The sequence below is a fragment of the Cupressus sempervirens genome, chromosome 1, assembly GCF_028749045.1.
Source record: "Cupressus sempervirens isolate cs-2001-9-10 chromosome 1, ASM2874904v1, whole genome shotgun sequence".
Classification (NCBI taxonomy): domain Eukaryota; kingdom Viridiplantae; phylum Streptophyta; class Pinopsida; order Cupressales; family Cupressaceae; genus Cupressus; species Cupressus sempervirens.
In genome coordinates this window covers 44990064-45014086 of record NC_143118.1, presented here as the reverse complement: position 1 = coordinate 45014086, position 24023 = coordinate 44990064, and the positions used below count along the sequence as shown (strand labels likewise).

The 24023-nt window shown below is 36.5% G+C and overlaps 1 pseudogene; it reads left to right on the top strand.

The window, feature by feature from the left end:
• The first annotated feature begins 321 nt into the window (after nucleotides 1–321).
• LOC149576089 (peroxygenase pseudogene) lies at nucleotides 322–23543 on the top strand (annotated as a pseudogene).
• The last annotated feature ends 480 nt before the right edge of the window (nucleotides 23544–24023 follow it).

The window sequence follows — 24023 nt, the reverse complement described above, 5'->3', positions numbered from 1 at the left end:
ACAGACGCTAATCTACGTAGACGCTAATCTACACAGATGCTAAACTACGCAGACGCTGATCTGCACAGACAACAGTATGATGAAGAAAGTAGCTGGCAGTGTCAGAGACGACAGTTGGCAGATTGTGGCGGTGGAGATGACAGTTTGACAGGTAGAGACACCAAAATTTGCAGATGACAGTTTGGGCTTTCAGAGACTTCGGTTGAGCTCGCGCAGACAACGGTTGTATAGGCACAGATGATGGTTGAGCTTGTGGAGATGACGATTGAGATGGCGGGGATAACGATTGAGATGGTGGAGATGACGGTTGAGTTTGCGTAGATGACGTTTTGCGGAGATGACAGGCAGAGACACCAATCTGCACAGACGACACTGCGCGAAGTGAACCGATGGGCACAGGTTTTTTCCAAATTTTTTTTGTTTTCTTGGTTATTTTCGAATTTTTGAGGGTATGTCTTCTTCTCTAGTGCATCCTTCAACCTACAAAACAAGCAAACAACCTTGCAACAACTCAAACAAAATAAATCATTAGATTGTTAGTTTTTAAAAACATATAGATTGAAATGGATGAAAAAAAAAAAATGACCCATAGTGGGGTCCCACCGGGCGTGCCAAAATGTATACACTAATCTAATGTGCTAAAAATACTAATCTAATGAAAGCATTTACACATTAAACTAACATAACATATAAGAGAGACAAAGAGAAGACAAACTCAAATGAGAATGTGAGCCATGGATAGGCTCTCTCAATGAGATTTGTTCTCTTGTTTTTGAGATGTGTCTATGTGTAGATTGGGGATGTATGCTCAAATGCTCAAAGTTGCTTCAAATGGTGGAGATGGATAATAACAAATTGGTAGCTTTGTAAGCTCTCAATTTGACATTATAAGGGTATGGGTATGGCTTTTGGCTCTCAAAAGGGCATGGTAATTTTAGCTCAAAGATTGTTGATTGAAATGGCTTGGGATGGGATTCAATTTATAGGCTAAGGGGTAGAGGGATGGAGGGATTAGATGCAAGGATGGGGATATGGTTAAGGAGGGCTAAGATGCACTCAAAGGGGAGCACATGGATTGTGCTTGTTTAGCACCAATGGGAAGGTGACACTTGTCACAAGGAGGATGAGTGTGAGAGGGTAGGGTAAAGGGTTGGTTAAAGGCATGATGAGTGGGGTTGATTATGTAAGAGAGATGTAAGAGGAATGAGTGTAGAAGAGGGAAGAGTGTGGAAGATGGATGTAAGAGTCATGAGTGGGCTTGTAAGAGCACTCATGACTTGGTGGTTGGGATTTTTGAGGAGAGACTTTGATTTGGTTTAGGAAAGTCTTAAACTTGTTTAGGGAATGTGACAACATTAGGGGGTGGATTAGGCTTTGGTTTAGGATTATATTAGGGATTTTAGAGATGTGCAAGTGGATGGCATTAATGAGGTTGGGTGAGTTAGCGGCTAAGCTAGGTTAGTATGGGTGGATGGGGTGGATTAGGCTAAATGGAGGATTAGGGATAAGTTAGGGGTTTTTGGATTTGAGGATTTTATTTATCAAATAGACTTTTTTAATAAATGGGGATTTTTGGAATTAGATAGAAGAATAGGATTTAATTGATAAATGATAGGTTATTTGATTTATCAGTTAGGACTATAGATGATTAATTAAATTAATCAACTAGGAGATGACAAAGGATTAATTAAATAGAAATTTAATTAATGATGCCTTTTTAGATAACTAAATAGGATTACTAAAATAGTTTAATCAAATTTAGGTGTCTACACTAATAACATAGCAGAATATGAGGATTTTTTGTTAAGACTTAGACTAGCTCATAAGCATGGGATAAAATGTTTACATGTGATAGGGGATTCTGAGTTAGTTGTATCTCAGGTGAGAAATATTTATGTGTCAAAGAATAAAAGGTTAAAAAAGTATAGAAATGCAGTTTGGGATATGATTGAGTGCTTTGATGCATTTGGGATAATTTGGAAGGATAGATCTAACAATAAGATGGCTGATTTATTGGCAAATATAGCCATAAAACCTGATGATATTACATTTGCTGGTATATCTAAAATTGAAACTTAGATCAGACCCTCTGTTCCTGACAATTTCCAAAATTGGCAAGTATTTGAGGATGATAAAGATATTTTAAGGTTTTTGAATTGTGAGTATATGTTATTAGGGAAAGAAATTGATTGTGCAACATATGTAGAAAACATAGATGGAAGAGACACTATTTTTGGACAAGAAGTTGTGCAATTGAAAACAAACAAAATACCAAAAGGTTTAGTTGTCTTGGAAACTATCTTTGACAATCATGATAGATCTCAAATGGATACTAGTGAATATAATGCTAAGGATTTGAAGGAGATAAATTTGGGAACTAAAGAAACCACTAAGAAGGTGTATATTGGTAAAAAAATGTCTCTTAAGATAAGACAGGGTTTGATAGGTCTGCTAAGGAAATATAGACATGTGTTTGCATGGCCATATGATGACCTAAAGGTCTATAGGGAAGATCTATTTCAACATAAAATCCCTTTGAAACCAAATGCTAAGCCTTTCAGACAAAACCAAAGGCCAATAAATCCAACCTTGGCTCCCAAAATGCAAGAAGAACTGATTAAATTAAGAGATGCTAGCATCATTAAGCCTATCAGACATTCTTTTTGGGTATCAAATCTAGTACTAGTAAGAAAGAGAAATGTAGATATAAGGTTATGTGTTGATTTCAAGAATCTTAACATATCTTCATTAAAGGATAATTATGGTTTTCCAAATATGGAAGCAATGTTGCAAAGGGTCATTGGTTCAGAATTGATGTACATGATGGATGGTTTTTCAGGATATAATCAAGTGGTTGTCAAAGAATCAGAACAATTTAAGACTACCTTCACCATTCCATGGGGTACGTATGTCTACGTTACGATGCCTTTTGGGCTTACTAATGCTAGAGCTACTTTCCAAAGGGCCATGGATGTGGCTTTTGTTGATATCATTGACAAAATTCTAGCTGTGTATCAAGATGACCTTACTACCTACTCCAAGGATGAAAATGATCATTGCATGCATTTAGAGAAGGTATTTATCAGAGCCCTTAAATATGGAATATCTTTAAATCCAAGGAAATGTAACTTTGGTGCCACTGAAGGAAAATTATTAGGAAATCTAGTTGGCAAGCATGGAGTGAGGATTAACCCTAAAAGGGTGGAAGCAATAGATAAAATTTAAAAACCCAAGAGTGTTAAAGGTATCTAGTCATTCTTTGGACAGATAAATTTTCTTAGGAGATTTGTGACAAATTTTGTAGAAGTCAGTAGGCCTATATCAAGAATGTTAAAAAGGGGATCTGAGATAAAATGGGAAGGTGAACCTAGTATTGCATTTCAAAAAATTAAGCAAGCCATTAAAGAAGCCCCTGTTGTTAGAGCCCCTGATTATGACAAACCAATGCACATATTTTCTTTTGCCTAATTTCACACTGTTGTTGCAGTACTATTACAGAAAAATGAAGAAGGTTATGAACAACCCATTGCATTCTTTAGCAAATCATTGCAAGCAACTGACCTAAAGTATGATATTAATGAAAAATAGGCATATGCATTAGTTAAATGAGTGAAGGCCTTCAGATGTTATTTAATGGGTGCTATAGTTATTTCTTTTGTCCCCACTACTGCTGTGAAAGACATCTTCTCATAGCAAGATATATCTAGTAGGAGGTGTAGATGGATCAATAGAATACAAGAATTCAACATTGACATCTAGATTACTAAATTGGTCAGAGGTCAAGGTTTAGCCAAGTTGATGATAGATGCAAATCTAGAGGCAAACCAAATTAACCAAATGGATGATAATTGCATAGAAGACCTCTGTGATATGGGCATCTCTGACTGGTACAAAGATGTAATATATTATTTGCAAACAATGTAGTCCCCACTAGAGTTAATTGATAATCAAAGGAGATCCCTTAAGTTGCATGCTATAAGATATGTTATAGTACAAGGATAGTTATGGTGGAGGAGCATGGAAGGAATACTTTTGAAGTGTGTAGATGAAACTAAGGCTACAAGGATTTTGAAAGATATGCATGAAGGTGTGTGTGGAGGTCATTACATGGCTAAAACCACAGCCCACAAAGTCCTTAGATCTGATTTTTGGTGGCCAACACTCTTCAAAGATGCTCATGAATTTGTTAAGACATGTGATACTTGTCAAAGATTTAGTGGAAAAATGAAATTTTCTAGAAATTTACTATTAAGACCTGTAGATGTATAAGAACCATTTCAATAGTGGGGAATTGATTTCATAGGTGAAATCTCAAACAAATCCAATGGTGGACATTCCAGGATTCTGGTGGCAACTGATTACTTCACCAAATGGGTTGAAGCAATCCCTACCAAGAATACTATAAGTAAAGTGGTGATCAATTTCATCTTGAATAACTTTATAACTAGATTTGGTTACCCATAGAAGATAATTACTAATAATGCTATGTGCTTCGGATATGATGAATACAAAGAGTTTTGCAGAAAATATGGCATTACAAAATATACATCCTCACCTTATCATCCTCAAGGGAATGGTCAGGCAGAATCAAGCAATACGAGTATATCAAATATTATCAAAAGAATTCTAGGGGAAAAAAAGAAGGCATGAGATTCAAAATTACCACTAGCCCTATGGGCTGACAGGGTTACTATTAGAAAGGCCATTGGTTGTGCCCCATTTGACCTGGTTTATGGTATACAGGCCAGAATTCCCCAGAATAATCTAAGGGAGATGTATAAATTCATTCAGTTATATGAAGATGATATCATTGATGAGATGCAACTCAGATTGGATGACATCAAACAGTTAGAGGAGACAAGAAGAGATTCCTCTATTCAGAATGCTAAGCTCTAATCACAGATGAAGCACTTATATGATAAAAGGGCTATTGAGAGAAAATTTGAAATAGGAGATATGGTATTGATGTGGAATGCTAGGATGGAAGATAAGGGAAAACATGGAAAATTTGACCCAATCTGGCTTGGTCCATATAACATTTGTGATAAGAATGGAGAAGATTCATATTTCTTGAGGGAATTAACTGGAGGTATTCTTGAATTGCTAGTTCATGGACAATTCTTGAAGAGGTACTTTTCTTAAAGTATCTGTTTTCCATAAATAATAGTTTTAGGGCTTCTGTTGTTTTTGTACATTCTGTATATTTTGTAAATCCTTGTAAATAGTCTCTCTGTATAGTGTGGTTTTTCTATTTCTTGTTCCTATGTGTGCTTTGTGCTCTCTGAAGAAGTTGTCATTTTTGCAACAAGTGTGTGGTCTACTCTGCCATAGATTATAAATTCTTGCATAGACTCATGTAGTCTATCATCCCCAGACAAAGCCACTGTTGCTCTGATTTTTTATGTATCAATTTTTCTTAAAATCAGAAAAAAAATCAAATGAGAGTTTTCTTGTTAAATCATAGGGTTTTAGGTTTTGGTTTAGTATATTTTGATACCTTTGAAAATCTATCAAAAACCCTAGGTTTGGCTTATTAAGTTCTATCCTGGCGCAATTTTTTTAAAAAAGGGGTAAGGAGCGAATATATTTTTCCCACCTGCTTGAGCATTGTTGTTGAATCTTTTGAAAAAAGGGGTTTTAATCTTGCCATCAGATCTAATTTAAATCCATGGTTGTTGAATATTCACTATGGCAAGATGCTCAGATATTATGCATAGCGAGGTAGTGATGAACGAAGAATTATTTGTGATACTTAAAAGTGAAATCTGATGCCATGAAATGTGTTAACGTGAAGAGATTTTGACAATGTGCTATGTCCTAGGCCTGTCAGCTTCAAGAAGAAATGCACATGAAAAAACTTACAAGTGGTGTCATCGGAGTTCAAATTTATTCAGTAATTCACCAAGTCGCTACCAAGAAATCCATGCGACTTGCTAGTCGTGATATAGCGAATGCCTGGAGTTTGCAAAAGATGATGTTCTTGTGAAGTAAGAGGTGATCTTGAGGATCTTGAGGAAGATATGGCATAGTTTTTTCTTTTATTTCTCTATAGGTTAATGTCATTCATTGTTCCACTTTTTGGGCATCATTTTTAATGGTTATCGAAACTCGCCATATCACTAGCTGGATAGTTGGTATTTTTGCCGGTAGCGATGTAGCAACTGGTCAAAAAATGGTGATGTAACTAAAAGTTCTCAGAGGTGGGCCCTGAATGAGTGATGTGATAAGGCTGAGTTGTGGAGATCAAATTACATGGTGGCATCCTATTGAGCATTTTTGAGCCGTAAAATTTTGATTCGTTGGAGCTTTCCATATCACTAGCCAGATTGTTCATATTTTTGCTCGTAGTGATGTAGTGACCCACCTAAAAATCATGAACATGGCAAGGCCCAACACATATGATGTCATTAAGAAATTGGAAAATGTATATATGTGCTAGTGTATTGAGCCAACTCAACAAAAGCAGTATCCTAGACCCACTCCCCATGTATAAAGTACAAAGATTTTTGATTGTGAGATCAAACCAGGACCAAAGGCCATCGTTAACTCGCCATGGAAAAATGCTTGGAAGTTAAGTATAGCGAGTTAACAAAGTGATGGCCCACCACTATTGCAGTAAATTGCTGACCACAAGATCAAGTATGGATTGATGATGCTCGTTAACTTGCTATGAAGAGATGTGTGAAAGTTAAATATAGCAAGTTAATGAGTGAGCGGCCCATCATTGTTTCCTCCAAAGGATGTTTCAAATATCTACCATGCGATCAACACAAAATCAGTGGTTATTGCTAGCTCATTATGGAAAGGTGCTCGAGAGTTATGTATAATGAGTTAGCGAGTTGATGACACGTATCCTTGGTCATCTGTGGGCCCAGTTTGAAGTGCTAGCCTTGAAGGAAAGGTACAGATGGAGGCATTTTATTGGCTTGACTACCAATGTGTTAAGAAGAAAACTAAGTCAGCTTAGTTTTCATTCCCAGATTGTAGGATTTTTCAAGGATCAACGGTGCAAGTTTAAAAAGAAAGTATGATGCCACTCTATTTTTTTGTTTTGTGCATTTATGATAAGTGAAAGCCTCATGTGTGGGAGAAACAGAGTATAACAGAGGAGATTTTCATTAATTCTAGTCCCACACAAACAAAGATTGCAAGTTTTCTGAGCACAAGAGCCTGTTGATTGTATTGTGTTAAGCTTGGTAAAGATGTGAAGCAATTCCACTATTGCTTGAGATCAATTATGGAAGTTCAAAGAAGAATAAGTTCAGAAAGTCAAGTAAGTATTCATATTACAACCTCTGTGGCATTCTAGTTCTTTCAATACTATCAAAATGATTCCTAAGAAAGCATTTTCAAGGAAAACTAATTATATGGATAGGAATGTCCATGATGATTTATTAGAATTACTCCCAGAATCTACTACAGAGCCTGCACAAGTTCAAAGGTTAATTTCCTTAAACCCTAGGCTTAAAATTGCTGATGGCTTATATGACAAGGGGAACTAGGTTAGGGATGCAACAACTACTCAAACTGGTCTTATCTTGTTCAAAAAGTGGTTTTCAGAAAGGAAGTTGTTTGCCTCGCATGCTAATGTCTAGAATTTTGATTTGGGAAAGTTAGTAGTTCCAAGTTTTTTCATGGATTATGATTTTCTTGAAGCAATTGCCAAGAATTATTACCAAGCCATTAGGGTTGTGAGAAGAAAGGATGTTGTGCCTCTGGTCTCAATTAGTCTTGAAGAAATTAGAGAGGTTTTTCATCTAGAACCTTTGTTAGATTACCATGTGTAAATCAATATTCCAGAATTAGAGAATGAATACAAAGCAAAGAAGGATGTAATTAGGGGAGATGCACTAAGGGCACATATTGGTACAATAGGAACTTTTCTAGTAATTACTGTAGCATCTAGAGAGCCTTTTAAGAAGAGTCTTTTCACTTCCCAGGCTGTAGAGATATACAGGACCTTGTGTCAAATTTTTGGTGAAGATGAGTAGGAGTTCATGCCCATTGGCCTCATGGACATGATGGTTCAAATTACTTCCTTTGGTGTGGATCTTATTTTTGATTTTGCTTCCTTTTTGGATGAAGAGATTCACATTGGTTTAGTTGGGATTGCGAAGGGCAAGGTGGAAAAAACTTTTGGTCACTAGTCCCTATTAATGCATATGTTTTTGTTCAAAGGAGTGACATATTCTGGTAATGAGATGGAACTAAACAGAGTGGAGAATGGGGAAATACTACCAGTCCAGTTGTGGAGTTCAAATATGACCTGGGATGCAAGTAATGCCAATTTTGTCAAATTTGATAGGTATTTTCCTTCTAAATTGAGATGCCTCATATTGAGTGACAATCCCATAATCCCTAATGTACTAATGAGTCTCATCAGGCCTATGGATAACATCCATAACTTGAAAGTTTCACATAATTGGGGAGATATCATCCCTTACTATATTTCTACTATTTTTAGAGTCTATGGTTTTAAAGGGAGTCCTCACGTCTTGCGCTACCAAGTACCTTTGAAAGTAGGAATGGCTGAAGTTTTGTGGCAATTAGGAGGAGTAGAAGAAATGTTTTTGTTGAAAAGGTAGCTAGGGTCAATTTTTCCTACTTGCATAGTGGCCCATCAATTTGTGATTAACAAAGGAGTTTGGCTCATTTTGTATAAAATTTTGGAACAGTATATGATAGCTGTCTCTCATCCTCATTTTTGTGATTCTGAAGGATTTTTCAACCAGACATTAAGGCATAGAACTAGCTAGGATAGGTCAAGCATGATTCTTATTATCTAGAGGATATTATAAGGAAAGAATTCTCATTGCAAGAATAGGAAACTAAGAAAGAAAAATGGAGAGTTTATTCCCGAGTTTTAGAATTCAATCATTGTTTTGATCGGGATTATGGTCCTTTAGATAATGCTAATACAGAGGCTAATAGAATAAATAAGCACATGAATAACTTCCTTGGAATAATGGAAGCTATGAATGAAAAGAAACAATTTTTTATTGATTCTTATCCTGTTAAGGCCAAAGAAGTCATGAGGAGGTTGGCTTTTTCTCCTAATGTAGGAGTTGGTCAAATAGTTCTACAAAAGAGGCCTGGGTATACTATAATTCAGAATAAAAGGGCTCCTGTGGATAAGGGCAAGAAAATAATAGGATCCACTAGTATAGCCCAAGAGAAGAGACCTAATGAGCCTTGTCCCAAGAGGCAAAAGGTAATAACAAAAGAAAGGCCTCAAGTTGAGGAATATTCACCCACTCAGTCCCCTCTAAGGATTGGAGAAGAACAACTCACTTGTGAACATATTGAATATATGGGATCACAGGGAGGTATTTTTATTACTCAATCAGAATTAGATGAGAGTAACCCTCCAGAACCTTCCCTCCCAAGTTTGGATCTAACTATAGTAGATTAGAGTGGTAGAGAATTGGACCTTATGTTAGAATAGGCAAGTCATCAATTTTTGACTGATGACAGTTTTGTTAAATCTAGGGCTTTTTAACAATTTGCATGGAGGGAAAACATGAACATTTTTCAGGAGAAATATAAAAAGATGAAAACAAAGCATCCAGAAATGGATGAAACTTCCATTCAGAACCAAACTAAAGAAGAAATGATAAAAGAATTGTAGAATATAAGCCCTAAGGAAGGGAGGAAAATGATAAAGGCATCTAACATTTTGTTATTGCCCAATTGGGATATTGCAGATGCATTGATTTTCAATTCTATTTCTAATAAATTGGAGTTGCAAGACCCAGATAAAAGAGATTTCCAAGGCACTGCATTCATTGAAGATCAAGCTGCATTGGTCAGTTGGTCATTGAGGAAAGGATCTAGAGCCACATCATCACAACCAGATGAGTTTGAATTGATGGAAAATATACTTGTAAGAAGGGTTGCTGATACCTCACATGTGAAGGCAACATATTGGAATGTGGATTCTTCTAAGTTTCTTTTGGCCACTACTAAGAAGGAGGAATAGGTTATGTATGAGTTACAGAATAAATATGAAACAATTCTTGAGGCCTATAATAAGGAGGTGAAAAGGAGAATTGAACTTGAAAACAAGGTAATGGGGAGGTCCACAAGGCCAAAAATAACATACCCCCATCCTCCAGTGGAACCTTTTAAATCCACCCCCCTTGTAGAAATACCAGACACACCTAAAAGGCTAGAATATTATATCGCTGAGGATTTTGAAGAAGAGAAAAGAAAAATATGGGCCTTACATGTAGAGTTAAATACAAAGTATGTGGATAAGCTTAGAAAGGCTCTAATGTATTTAGTGGATAAAATTGAATGGCCCTTATTCTTTGATCAGTTGGCAAGAGTAATAAGTATATGAGAGGAACTGAAAACCCATGATGAAGCCCTCAAGCGTATTGTTAACAAGTGGGAAAAAAGGGAAAAAGAAATCACCATTTTATGTTATTCAGTTATAAGGTCTTCCAATGACCATATTGAAAAATTGTATGATATTGCTAATGGCCTGTCAAGTTTTGATAACAGGAGATTTTCTTTGCAATTGAAAATTGTTTCTTACTTGAATAAGTACAAGAATAAAAAATTTGATCTATTTCCTTGTGCCTTGGATAGAAAGAATCATTTGAAAAACAAGGATGAATGGAGTAAAGAACTGGATGACCTTTTCTGCATGAGGATAAATAAAGTTGTTAATGAAAAGGGGCATGCCTAGTGGGCCACCATGACAAAGGAATTGGTTAAAGTCCAATTATTTTTTGATTCTTTGAAGAAAAAATTTGTTGCTTTTGGAAAGGAGGCTGATTATAGAGTAAAAAAACAAAATGATATCTTGCAGTTCATTTGGCCAGACGATATACAGTTTAACACCTGGATGGCCTATATTCCTTCAGACAAGTAGTTAGGAGAAAGTAGTTCAGATGATGAAAAGGAACAAGAAGGTGAGGTGCAAGTCATTGACACTTCAACACTAGAAATGAAGAAAGAAGAAGGTGAAACAGTAATAGTGCCTATTTAGGGTGAAAGCAGTGATAACCCACATGAAAAAAATTGATTTGGAGGCATCACAAGATCACCCCTCATTGGCTAGCTTGGTAGCCACATATTTTGAGGATCCAAAATAATGAGAGACGAATTAGAAGTTGATGATTTATAGTAGTAATAGGACTGGGCCTACCTAAAAGAATATTTGATGTGCCAGGCATTCTGTTGTGACCATTTTTGTCTTTTGTGTGATGTTTTGTTTCTTGGACACTTGTCAAATCAAAATTGCCCTTTGCTTGTTGCAACTCATGCTATATAAATGAGTTTTCAAGGCATTGTGAGGGTCTAAAACTTGTAAAATTTTGGTTTTCTCAAGAAAAGTACATTCAGTCAGTCCAATAGAGTGTAGCTGATTTGAGTTTGTGTCCATTGTACTTTTTGATAACATATTGAATGGCAGAAATAGCAATCTATTCTGGGCTTTCAATTTGTTTTCTATTGGTCACTGTATTAGTCATATGAAAAGGATATTACAAAAGGGTATTTACACTATATTTGTGTCATCAGTTTCTGTCTCCAGTTTATGGGTTTGTCTACTTTGAAGTCATTTAAATAAGGTTTAATTGGCTGAATGCAATCTGGATGGGTTGTATATTATTTTTGTTGTTGCTCTTAATTCAAGAAATTATATAAATGCTTCAGTGAATCAGTAGGGTTTGTGAATTCATAAAGGGATATTTCATAAGAATGGAGATGGGTGTTTACAATTGATTAATTCATTTACAAGTAATCTGAATTAGATCTCTCACCAATAGTTAATTTATTGCCCAATGGATAAGGCACTAGTCTCATGAGTTAGAAGTAAGAAGGATGAATTCTATTGCTACATATCGAATCAATTTATAAAATCAAAATCATTTTTCATTCAATTTTTTTCAAAGTTATAAATGCTGGTCAATGCTCATTTATATTTATTCTCTGAGTCTTAGGTAGCTGCTATATCCAAGAATATTTGTAAATCCAAGGAGAATGATGACCAGATATGCTGACAAGGGATGCATACAAGTTTAACAACATTAAAAGAAGTGAAGTAAATTGGTCATGTGTTAATGGGTAATAGATGAGAATCAGAATGAAACTAAAAGAGTCTCTACACAATAGTTTGCATTAAAATTATCCCTAGGTACACTGACCTTGGTTTAGCAGAGCCAAAAGAGTAGGAAACCATCCTTTGGTTTTTTTGAAGTTGGGTCCAAATGGTTTACTCATGTAGCTGATAATAGGTGTTAGCTAATCCTTAGGTTGTATGGGTGTTATCATTCTGGTATTGAACATTTTGTTGTTCAGTAGTTTTAAAACACCAACACGTTTGGTTATATTGTTTCAAGGAAATGGATACAAATGAGCAAGAATTTCATTAGTTTCATTCTAATTTTTGTCTCCCATCTCAGTGAATTTTCAATGTTTTATGATCTTTGAACAAAGAGCCTAGGTCATAGTTGCAGTCCCTTAAGGCTATATGTTGTTTCATTGTTTCTTATAACTCAAGGGGTTATGTAAATTCTTCAGGGAATCAATAGGGTTGCAAGTTTATTGAGAAGGATATCAGGTAAGAATGAGATTTAGATTGAACATAGATGTTTATTTACAAGGTGAATGGATAGATCAAATATCTAAATAGATGGATATGTCTCAGATATCCATATGTATCTGGTTGATTCATGGATTTTCCCAATATATAAGGCATTGATTAGCTACAAGATCATTAGTTCTTACTATTGCATATTAGGGGTTTTGTTGAATTCAACATTATTAATCAAATACTTTTCCCCTTTCATGTTGAAGAGCTACAATAGAATGCCCTCACTCAGCTTATGAATGTCATAGATTTGCATTTAGCTACTATAGATTTGTGTCATTACATGTGTTATTAGGAGAAATAAGGGTTAAATTGTCTTGCTATATAATCAGGAATATGTTTTTGCACTGGTACCATATTATTTGAATATGAGGTCCACTTGCCTAGGTTTTGTAGAGCCTGAAGTAGAAGAAGGGTCAAGCCTTATAGTTTTCCTAGTGTCTAAAAGGATATGTCAAAAATGGGAGTTAGCTACCCCTAGTTGTGTGTTATTATCATCGAGGTAATTGGAAACTGGTAACATTTTCAAACACCAATAGGACTGACTTCCATTAAAAACACTCGATGACTATGTATGGTGCAGAACCAAAGATTTTTATAAAATAGAATTTGGGGCCATCAACAGCTTCTAACAGTTCCATACACATTTTTTTTGTTTGTGGTGTAGGAGCACATTTAAAATATTTAAAGGATGCACCTAATGATTGCAAATGTGTCACCATGGTAGGTTTCAAAGAGCTACATCACTCAATCGAAAGATGGAAAGATATAGAAGATATTCTTGATAGAATTGAATGTTGCTCATGTAGACACCTAAAAATCCTTTAGAAAATAAAGTATTTTTATTTTCTGAAAAATTCCCGATGACATCATCATTTATTAATTAATTAATTATTTAATTAATTAATTAATTTTTATGCCATTAAATCCCTTTATCTTAATTAAAAATATTTAATTAAGGAATCCCTCCCAAAAATGTTTAAATCTTATTTAAACATTATTTCCTTATTTATTAATTATTTAATTAATAAATTGATCAAAAATCCTAAAATAAATAAAAAATTTATTTTTTGCCCAAAACTTGGCTAATTTCCTTATGACCAATAAACTCTTCCAAAATCTTCTAATCCTTCTTTAATTTCGATTAAAGGCTAATCCTATCATTTCCTACCCCTAATCCCAACTCAAAATATTTAATTAAGATTAAATATTAATCCTCATGTTTATTAAAAAAGTTTTAATAAATATCTCCTCAACCCAAACCCTTGAAATAAATAAAACTTTATTTATTTCCTAAAAATCTAATTTATCCTCATCCTAAGAAGTTCTAGACCTCTTCTAGAAAGTCTTCATCCTCATCCTAGGAAATTCTAGACTATTCTAGAAAGTCTTTATCCTCATCCAAAATCTAGACTCTTCTAGAAGATGTCTTTAAACCTAATCCTAATCCCCTCCTAACCTTGTCACATTCCCTAAACATGGGTTAAGACTTACTAACCCAAGCCAAAGTTAACAAATATCTCCTCCTTCACCTACCCTCATTAAATGCCATCCACTTGCCTATCCCTAAGCTAATCCTAAACCATCCTAATCCATCCTCTAATCATTTGCACAAGCCTAAGCAAGCTTAAAACCTTCCTAATCAAGTCCAAGTCGAATTTGCTCTCATCACCCTCAAAATATCTCAACCATAAAACTTTATGAAGTCCACTAGGTCATAAATGACTCTTACAAGCCCTTTTATTACTCTTACAAGTCATTATGAGGGTCTTTATGAAGATTTTATCTCTTGAGCCTCCTTTGTTGACTCATCCTTGCCCTTTCCTCCATCCTCTCACCATGTGACATGTGTCACTCCTTGATTGGTTGTAAGGAAGCACAATCCATGTGCTCTCCTCTCATGCAATCTAAGCCCTCCATGAGCTTTTTCCCATCCTTGCATCTTAGCCCTCAATACCTCAAGCCTCTTGCCTATAAATTGGATCCTTCCCCTTTGCAAAATAACACAATCCATGAAGTAAAGTTATAATGCTATTTTGAGAGCCAAATCCATACTAAAGCCATCTATCCACACCAAAAATCCACAATCATCCATTGAAGCTTTTGGAAGCATATTGAGCATACATCCTATCCATTTAGACAAAGCTACTCAACAAGAGAGCTTCTCATTGAGAGAGCCCATTAATGGCTCATATTCTCAATTGAGAGTTCATCTTAGTCTATCTTGAAGTTTGTGAATTTTGTTTAGTTTGTAGAAGCTTTATTTAAATTTGGTTTCTATTAGCATACTAACATTGCTCATATACATTTTGGCACGCCCGGTGGGACCCCGCATGGGTCATCTTCATTAGTTTTTTTTAGTCAATTTTTGTATATCATTTGCTGATTTTGGCTAATTTTTCTTGTTTTTGTGATTGGTAGGATTGTATAAATTGGTTTTTGTAGGTCCACATGAGCATGAAGAAGACAAAGGAACTCATAATCTATCTCATAGTGTTTGCAGATTTTTCAAGCTTATAGGTGGACAAAGAACTTGAAATTCTTCTTCCTCTTCTTGTCTATATTCTTCTTATTCCATATACTTCTTCTTCTTCTTCTTGTGGGAGATCTTGGCCATTTTTTTTTAAGGAAGCAAAATCATACACACTTCTTTTTAGTGCTTAAAATGAACCCCCAAATCATACTTAAATCCATTGAAAAATTAAAAATTTGCAAGAAAGAAAAAATCTTTTAACAAGTAAAACTAAACCAATCTAATCATTTGCATCCTTGCAACATCAAGGTTTTAGATGCATTCATGCAAAATTAGGAACACTTCATTTTTGGGAATTTAAAAAGAACTTCAAGTTTCCATTTCAAAAGGTTCCAAATCAACACTAAGTGCACACTAAAGTTCTTTTAAAAAAATCTCATGAAAACTAAGAGTCCTAAATGGTTGCCAAAAATTGTCCTAAAAGCTTTGTTATTTGTTCCAAAAAAATGTCTTGTTGCAAAATCTTGAATGTTTCTTAGGTTTTTCATGCATCAAAAAAATCTAGGAATATCTTTTTTGGGCTTAAAATATGCAAACTAGAACACAAAATCTTGAATGAAAACCAAAGTCCAAAGAGTCATTTTCACTTTTGAGTCCAAAAACAATCTTGAATGATCTAAGGTTAAAACAAAGCACTTCAAAGTTCTTAAAACAACACACAAAATCTCAATCTTGAATGCTCAAAGGAAAAAACTTGAATGTTTAATCACTTGTCTTTGAATGCATGTTGCTAAACACAATCTTGAATGCCTAACAATCAATGAACATTGCATGGTTTTGATGCATTTTAATGACGCTCGCATTTCTTATGCTGACGAATTCTCGATTTTCATTATGTTGACGACGCTGTCAAGTTGGAATGAACATTGTATGCCATAATCACAAGTGTCTTCAATCATAGCTTACAAAATTTAAATCATCAAGTGGAATGAACGCGTGTCTTTTAAAGCCCAAGATCATGTATGTGGTCTTGTTTTACACTTTTTAGGAGGCCTGCTTGGGGATTTCATCACCCCTTGGGACGACCTCAACTCCAGCGTTCCGGCGGAGTATAAAGATCGGGAGGTGAATCCAAAGACACCTCTCTTGGGATCAAAATTTTGTCACTCAGGCTAAGCCTCAAGGAACTTTATACCCTTGAGAAGTGAAAGAGGAGAAGTGGGTTACCGCTCCTCTCGGCTGTGTGACATCTTTTTGGTTTCATCTAGGGATTTGGGCCTCACGTACCTTACGTATATCGAGGACTCCCTAGCTAAACCAAATTTCATCCTTGTAGAAAGCTTCCTAGGATGTTGGTGTGTTTGACGTGCTTGCTGAAAACTTTTGTCTGCTTGTTTGTTCATAGCTTTTGAATGAATGTTTGCCAATTTTGGTCGAAATCCCAGAAAAGCAGAAATCTCCTAGCTCAAGGCATACTTAGCGTAGTCACTGCCTTATCAGAAAATCATCCAAGCTCCTCCGCTGCAACCGAATCTATCTAGTTCTTTGCCTTAGAATAATCCCAAATCCAAATTCCATCCAAATCATCCCCCCAGCCAGCTAGCAACCCAATCCAAAATCACCCAAGCCTTTAAAGAGTTGTTGTCACTTTGCTAGATTTTGCTATCCAATCAATCCTACCAATCAACCAGCCTCACCAAGGTTATCCCTTTGACAGAGCTTTGTCTAGGGTAATCTAGCTTTGTCACTTGTTATCCCTCATCACCTTGAGCTAAAGGTTGGGATCCACAAGTGGTCAATCTCATGTCATGCCCATAGGATCATTAGTCTATCCTTAAGTTGACACAATCTCCACCAATCCAGCGCATAGGAAAGCAAAACTCTCACTTTTTGATAGCATACCCTTGAAGTCTTCCACCCACAAGAAAGCCAAAAATCTCCAGCCAATCCTCCTTAGGTCTGTCATACAGCTTTGACTCTCCCTAGGAAATCTTTCATCAGCCAATCCAAAATCTGTGCTTAATCCAAATCCAACCATGAGCTTCCGTGTTCATCCATATGCAAGACCCCATCCCCATCAAACTCACCATCAAAGTATGAAGTACCAATCCTATCATGATGTGTTTGGTCGCATTGTCCTTGCTCCCGCCACCTCCTATTCCAATGATGATGAAAATCTTGTTGACTATGATGGGTATATTGAAAGCCTTAGAAACATTCCCCCAAGCATCCCCCAAAATCCAAGAGTTATTCCAAACTATCTAGTCATGCCATCTGATATTCCAGCTTCCCCTCCATCACCCCATCAACCAAGCTTCCAATCTTCCACCCCCATCACACTAGCTATTCCTATCAATCCACCTCCACCTTCGACACACGAGTCTCCAAGGAATCTCCTAGAGGAAATACAAGAAAAGTTGCCTCCAACAGTCGATAAGCCATATCATCTAATCCAACCATGTGAAGTAGTCAGTGATGAAGCTTCCCCATCTATAATATCACCTCAATCTCCCATAGCTATCATCCCCATACCATCCATCGAATTGCTTAAAATCCTTCCACTTCCCGCAAGCATCAAAATCCCACCACCTATCAAATCCCTCCAAATCCTATCCACATCACCTCCAAGCATTTCCCAAATCTCTCGTAATGACCCTTATGCATCCATCTTCTACTCACCCATCTCCACGACTGAATCTCCCATCTATCCATCCGCTGCCTTTGAAGAATCCATCCCTTCACCTCCTATCGCACCATCCACTCCAAACCAATCTTATCAAGATCCTGCCCAAAAGCATGTTGACATCCCCCAAAGCATAAATGAAGATATCATCGTACCATGTCTTCCATCCATAGTGCAGTCACCATCTCCTCCATCTCCAAAACCTCGAGCCATATCTCCTCCACTACAAGATATCTTGTCATCCCACCAGCTACATCAAGATCATATCCTTCCATCTCCCCCGCTCCATGCTTCCATCTTACCACCTATCCAAGCTATTCCACCATCTATAATCTACCCTCTTGGTTCACTTACATTCATCCATGGTGGCCCTCTCTCAGCAGAAGAATTAAGAACAGTATCTCCCCATTGCAATACACCTAATAAATCACTTCTACCATTTTCTGCAAACAAAAAGTTTCCTCAGCTTGTTCAAATGCTCAATTGATGGGATTATCAAGGTCAAGGTTTAGGACCACAAGAGCAAGGAATCAGAGAGCCTATTATTGCACAAAAAAATTTAGGATTTCATGGTCTTGGATATGTATCCAAAGGCTCACCATCTAAAGGTGTTGGTACACCACACCCCCAAACCAAGCCTATCTCCAAGCCCACCATGCCAGCCTCCCATCACTCCTTCAAGAAATCTTATGTCATCCCCCCTCCACCATCTTTGCAACCCAAAATAACCTACCATATCCCCCCTTCATCCGCTAAATCCATTTTGGGTCCCTATGTCCCAAAATCTACCATCCTCCATCCTCCTATTAGCCATCATAAAAATCCTATTCCATCCATTTCTATGCAAGATCAACAAAGGCACATATCAAGGCACATCATTCATCATCATCCCCCTACATGCTCTTTCATATCCTCTCCATCTCACAAAGCTTCTCCTAACCATCTTCCCAAAGCTTACCACAGCAATGTGAATGCCAACTTCAAAATGCATAAAGCTAAAAATCCACATCCTAGGCAATCATATGTCTATTCTAAAAGACATACTCCAAAAAGGCAAAATCCAATCAAAGAATGCAAAACAATGCAAAAGCCTATGAAAAGAAAATCCAAAACCATGTGGATCCCCAACAAAAAAGTTGAAACCCAATGCATAATGGCATCCACCATTGCTAATCCCCCATCTAGTGACTCGTGTCCCCCATCTCCTAATTCCATCTTGGGTGCCTATATCCCCAAGCACGCTTCCACAAATCCTCGATCACACCTGCATCTACCATCTATCCCCCATATGCTCTTTTCACACCCGTCCCAACATGTGCCAATGTTCCTCTTGCAAGCATCCCCATCTCATGCTCCTTTCTAGCATTTTCATCCCTCCATCTCCTACCATCAATCCCATCTAATCTGATCTATTGCATAAATCACACATCCGATGTACCAACGGCTAGCAAAAAAATTGAACATTCCAACAACCAGTGAAAAATCCCAAAAAAGCCAAAATAGCTGAAGAAAGCCAAAATCATTCCAGCTAAGTCCAAAGTCAAAAAGTCAAAAAAGAAAAGAAAAACAAAGCGTCCACTGGTGAAAACTTGGCAATTCAAGCACCTTGGATAGGTACCTTGGTGAAAACTTGGTAATTCAGGCGCCTTGTGTACTAAAGACTAATCCATTATCTATCACTATCCTATCCCTCATCCATTTACCCACCATCCCATAAGACACACTTGCTTGTTCCCTTGGTGTTCCAACCAAATATCCAAAATCTGATGAAGCTTGTAAATACCTCCTGTACAGCTTGTAAATCTTGTACCAAAGCTTGTATTATACCTTGTAAATCTTGTACCATACCTTGTATATCCAAATCTTGTCCAAAGCTTGTACCATACTCCAAATTGTAGATAATCTTGTATCCTAGCTTGTATACTATCACGTGCACACACAAAACCCCATTTTCACTTAATCTTTTCGCAAACCATCTACCTATCCACCTATCACCTATTATAGACATCCCATCCTTCACAAACATTTCCATCTCACAAAAACCAAAACATGAAAAAACTTGTACATTTGTAACATATCTTGGTCCATCATCTTGTACATCCTCTTTAGCTTAGTACCATTGTATCTATCCAACGTTCGTGTCAGTTCGTCCTTGGTCAACATCTTGCACACATCACACACTTTGGTTAGATATTTCAATGCATCCTTTAGCTAGATTTCCTATCACCAAAGTGTTATCTTTCTTAGTTCAGCTTGCCAGATGCATCACTCATCCAAATCCACCAGCTTAGGTGCTCTCCGATAGGTCCTTGCAGGATTTAGCTTTCCTCATGTCTGATCTTGGTCCGTTAGTACCTCGTCCTACCCATCTCGTTGGCAAACGGTTCTCTTTTGGATTTTCACTTTCTTTTGATTTGGGATCTTCCCTTTTGGGTTTTGAAGTATCTTTTCCAAGCAATCTCCTTGTTCACTCCTCAAGGTTGCCACGATCTTCCATATCATGGTATGCTGCGAATGGGGCAATTAGAGCGTAAGGTCTTGATCAGGTCTTTCGTTTGTTTTTCTTTTCTGCTTGTGGGTTCTCCAGTGTCGTTTCCACGCTGCTTCCTCTAGGATTCATGTGTGATGCTGGGGCAATCCTTGTGTGTTTGTTTTGAGTTAGTTTGTCAGTCCTTTGGACGGTTGGTGAAAAGGCCTTGATGTTCTTGGTAACCTTGGCAATTAACCAATAGTCCTATAGCAAATCTAGTGCTCAACTACATGGTGGTACTTCTCTTTGAAGTATCCTCCCGCTCAAAAAGCTTCAATGGGTTTCCTTCATCTCCATTATCCCCCATCCATATCCAGCATTCGTCTCTCCTACCCCAGCTGATGCATCAGTATCTCTTTGAATCACTCATCACTCTTAGCTTTAGGGATCCACAATCCTAGTCTTAGGGATCCACCAATCCAAATCAACCCACCAAGCCTCATCTTTTGAGATCCACAATCCTAGTCCTAGGGATCTCCGAAACCCATCTTCCGCCAATCTAACTCTTTGAAATCTTGTTGCATCATCTTTATAATCCCCTCATCCATCTCCCTATCCTGGATTCTTTTTTATAGCGCTCCGCTCCTTCATCCTCTGCAATCCCTGAGGTCTTAAGCTTGCTTCCTCTTGTGCATCTGATTCTCCTTTATCATTCTCCCATAGTGAGAGTTTGAGCTAATTTAGCCCCTTCTCTTTGCCAATCTGAGTTTCCTTGCTCATCCGAGATTCTTGTACATTTCAAGAAGCCATCGAGCCTCACTTTCTCTCCCTGCTGCCTTCTTGAGGGGGCATCTCATAGTCCATTCTCTCCTCTTCTGCTCTAGCCTTGGGCATCTTATTTTCTTATCTTTGATGTCATGCCACTTGCGGCATCACATCAAAGAGGGGCAAAATGTAGACACCTAAAAATCCTTTAGAAAATAAAGTATTTTTATTTTCTGAAAAATTTCCGATGACATCATCATTTATTAATTAATTAATTATTTAATTAATTAATTAATTTTTATGCCATTAAATCCCTTTATCTTAATTAAAAATATTTAATTAAGGAATCCCTCCCAAAAATGTTTAAATCTTATTTAAACATTATTTCCTTATTTATTAATTATTTAATTAATAAATTGATCAAAAATCCTAAAATAAATAAAAAATTTATTTTTTGCCCAAAACTTGGCTAATTTCCTTATGACCAATAACCTCTTCCAAAATCTTCTAATCCTTCTTTAATTTCGATTAAAGGCTAATCCTATCATTTCCTACCCCTAATCCCAACTCAAAATATTTAATTAAGATTAAATATTAATCCTCATGTTTATTAAAAAAGTTTTAATAAATATCTCCTCAACCCAAACCCTTGAAATAAATAAAACTTTATTTATTTCCTAAAAATCTAATTTATCCTCATCCTAAGAAGTTCTAGACCTCTTCTAGAAAGTCTTCATCCTCATCCTAGGAAATTCTAGACTATTCTAGAAAGTCTTTATCCTCATCCAAAATCTAGACTCTTCTAGAAGATGTCTTTAAACCTAATCCTAATCCCCTCCTAACCTTGTCACATTCCCTAAACATGGGTTAAGACTTACTAACCCAAGCCAAAGTTAACAAATATCTCCTCCTTCACCTACCCTCATTAAATGCCATCCACTTGCCTATCCCTAAGCTAATCCTAAACCATCCTAATCCATCCTCTAATCATTTGCACAAGCCTAAGCAAGCTTAAAACCTTCCTAATCAAGTCCAAGTCGAATTTGCTCTCATCACCCTCAAAATATCTCAACCATAAAACTTTATGAAGTCCACTAGGTCATAAATGACTCTTACAAGCCCTTTTATTACTCTTACAAGTCATTATGAGGGTCTTTATGAAGATTTTATCTCTTGAGCCTCATTTGTTGACTCATCCTTGCCCTTTCCTCCATCCTCTCACCATGTGACATGTGTCACTCCTTGATTGGTTGTAAGGAAGCACAATCCATGTGCTCTCCTCTCATGCAATCTAAGCCCTCCATGAGCTTTTTCCCATCCTTGCATCTTAGCCCTCAATACCTCAAGCCTCTTGCCTATAAATTGGATCCTTCCCCTTTGCAAAATAACACAATCCATGAAGTAAAGTTATAATGCTATTTTGAGAGCCAAATCCATACTAAAGCCATCTATCCACACCAAAAATCCACAATCATCCATTGAAGCTTTTGGAAGCATATTGAGCATACATCCTATCCATTTAGACAAAGCTACTCAACAAGAGAGCTTCTCATTGAGAGAGCCCATTAATGGCTCATATTCTCAATTGAGAGTTCATCTTAGTCTATCTTGAAGTTTGTGAATTTTGTTTAGTTTGTAGAAGCTTTATTTAAATTTGGTTTCTATTAGCATACTAACATTGCTCATATACAGCTCATATTGTGAAGCACCTTGTAATGGTTCTTTTCTTGTGGCTGCTCCAATCTAGCATTGTGTTTGGTGTCAACGATTGCTGCATGTTGAATGTCATGCATATGCATGACACAAGCCTTGTGCTATTGGAATGAAACATCTTTTGTAACTATACAGATGATGGATTTTCCAATGTTAATTACTCAACAATAATATGTTGGCAGTGGTATACATTTGTGTAGTATGTTTGCAAATTTATCAGGCTCAATCAACAACAAGAAAACTATTGTAGATTGGATGCAATTAATAGTCAATAGGGTTGAAACTTAAAGATCTTCCAAGGGCACTACTAGCTATGGATTCAAAAAAATAAATGGAACTCCTAGACATGACCACAACAATATGAGTGCCTTCAACAACATGTTGCATTTTTTTTTACCATAATGATGATGGGATTATCTATTCTTGGGAGACCTATATGAGACTGTGTGCTATGGGGTTTAACTTCACAATTTCCTTGGTGGAAGCTTTAAAAAAAAATTAATTTAGGCTTAAGCTATTCCACCCTACATGGATGGATTCTTTTCCCTTCCTTCCAATATACATAGACAAGATTCATTTATCAAAGCATGGAAGTGATTCAGATGTTTATGATACTGAAGGAAGGTTTATTCCATCAAACTTTAAAGAAATATTTAGCAAATATGCATGCACTAGTCCAGATAGGATGAGTTACTCTGAGGTATGGGCAATGATAGAAGGGAATAGAAATGCCAATTATCCTTTTGGATAGATTGTAGGTAAGGTAGAGGGGACATTGCTTTATATTCTTACAAAGGATGAGTTAGGTTTTCTACCCAAGGAAGCAATGATCGTATGATGCATTGTGACAAATTGTTTGAAGGCCTGAATCTCTCCAAAATGATGCTGCTACATACATTGCAATATTCATTCAAATGATAAGGGAAATAATGACTCTATGACCCAATGGCTAGGCATTGGATAAAGATAAATAGAGATTTTGGAGTTCTCTACATTCCTGCAAAAAATGCAGTCCCTAGAGAGAGCTAATGTTACCTACAATTTTGAAACCCTTAGTATTTCCCCTCTTTATTCAACTATGTGAGAAGTAAAAACAAGGTATGTTTTTTTTTTTTAAATTATTATTTAAAAATTATTTTTCATTGGATATTATTTAATTCTCTTAAGAATTAAATATTATCATGATCAAATGCAAAATAATTAAATAATCTATTTAATTTAAACCAACATTAATCTCTCGCATGGTTAATTCTAAAAAAATGAGAATTGATTATTTTTATGATGTGAGGGTGAAAATGAGAAAATACAAAGAACAAGA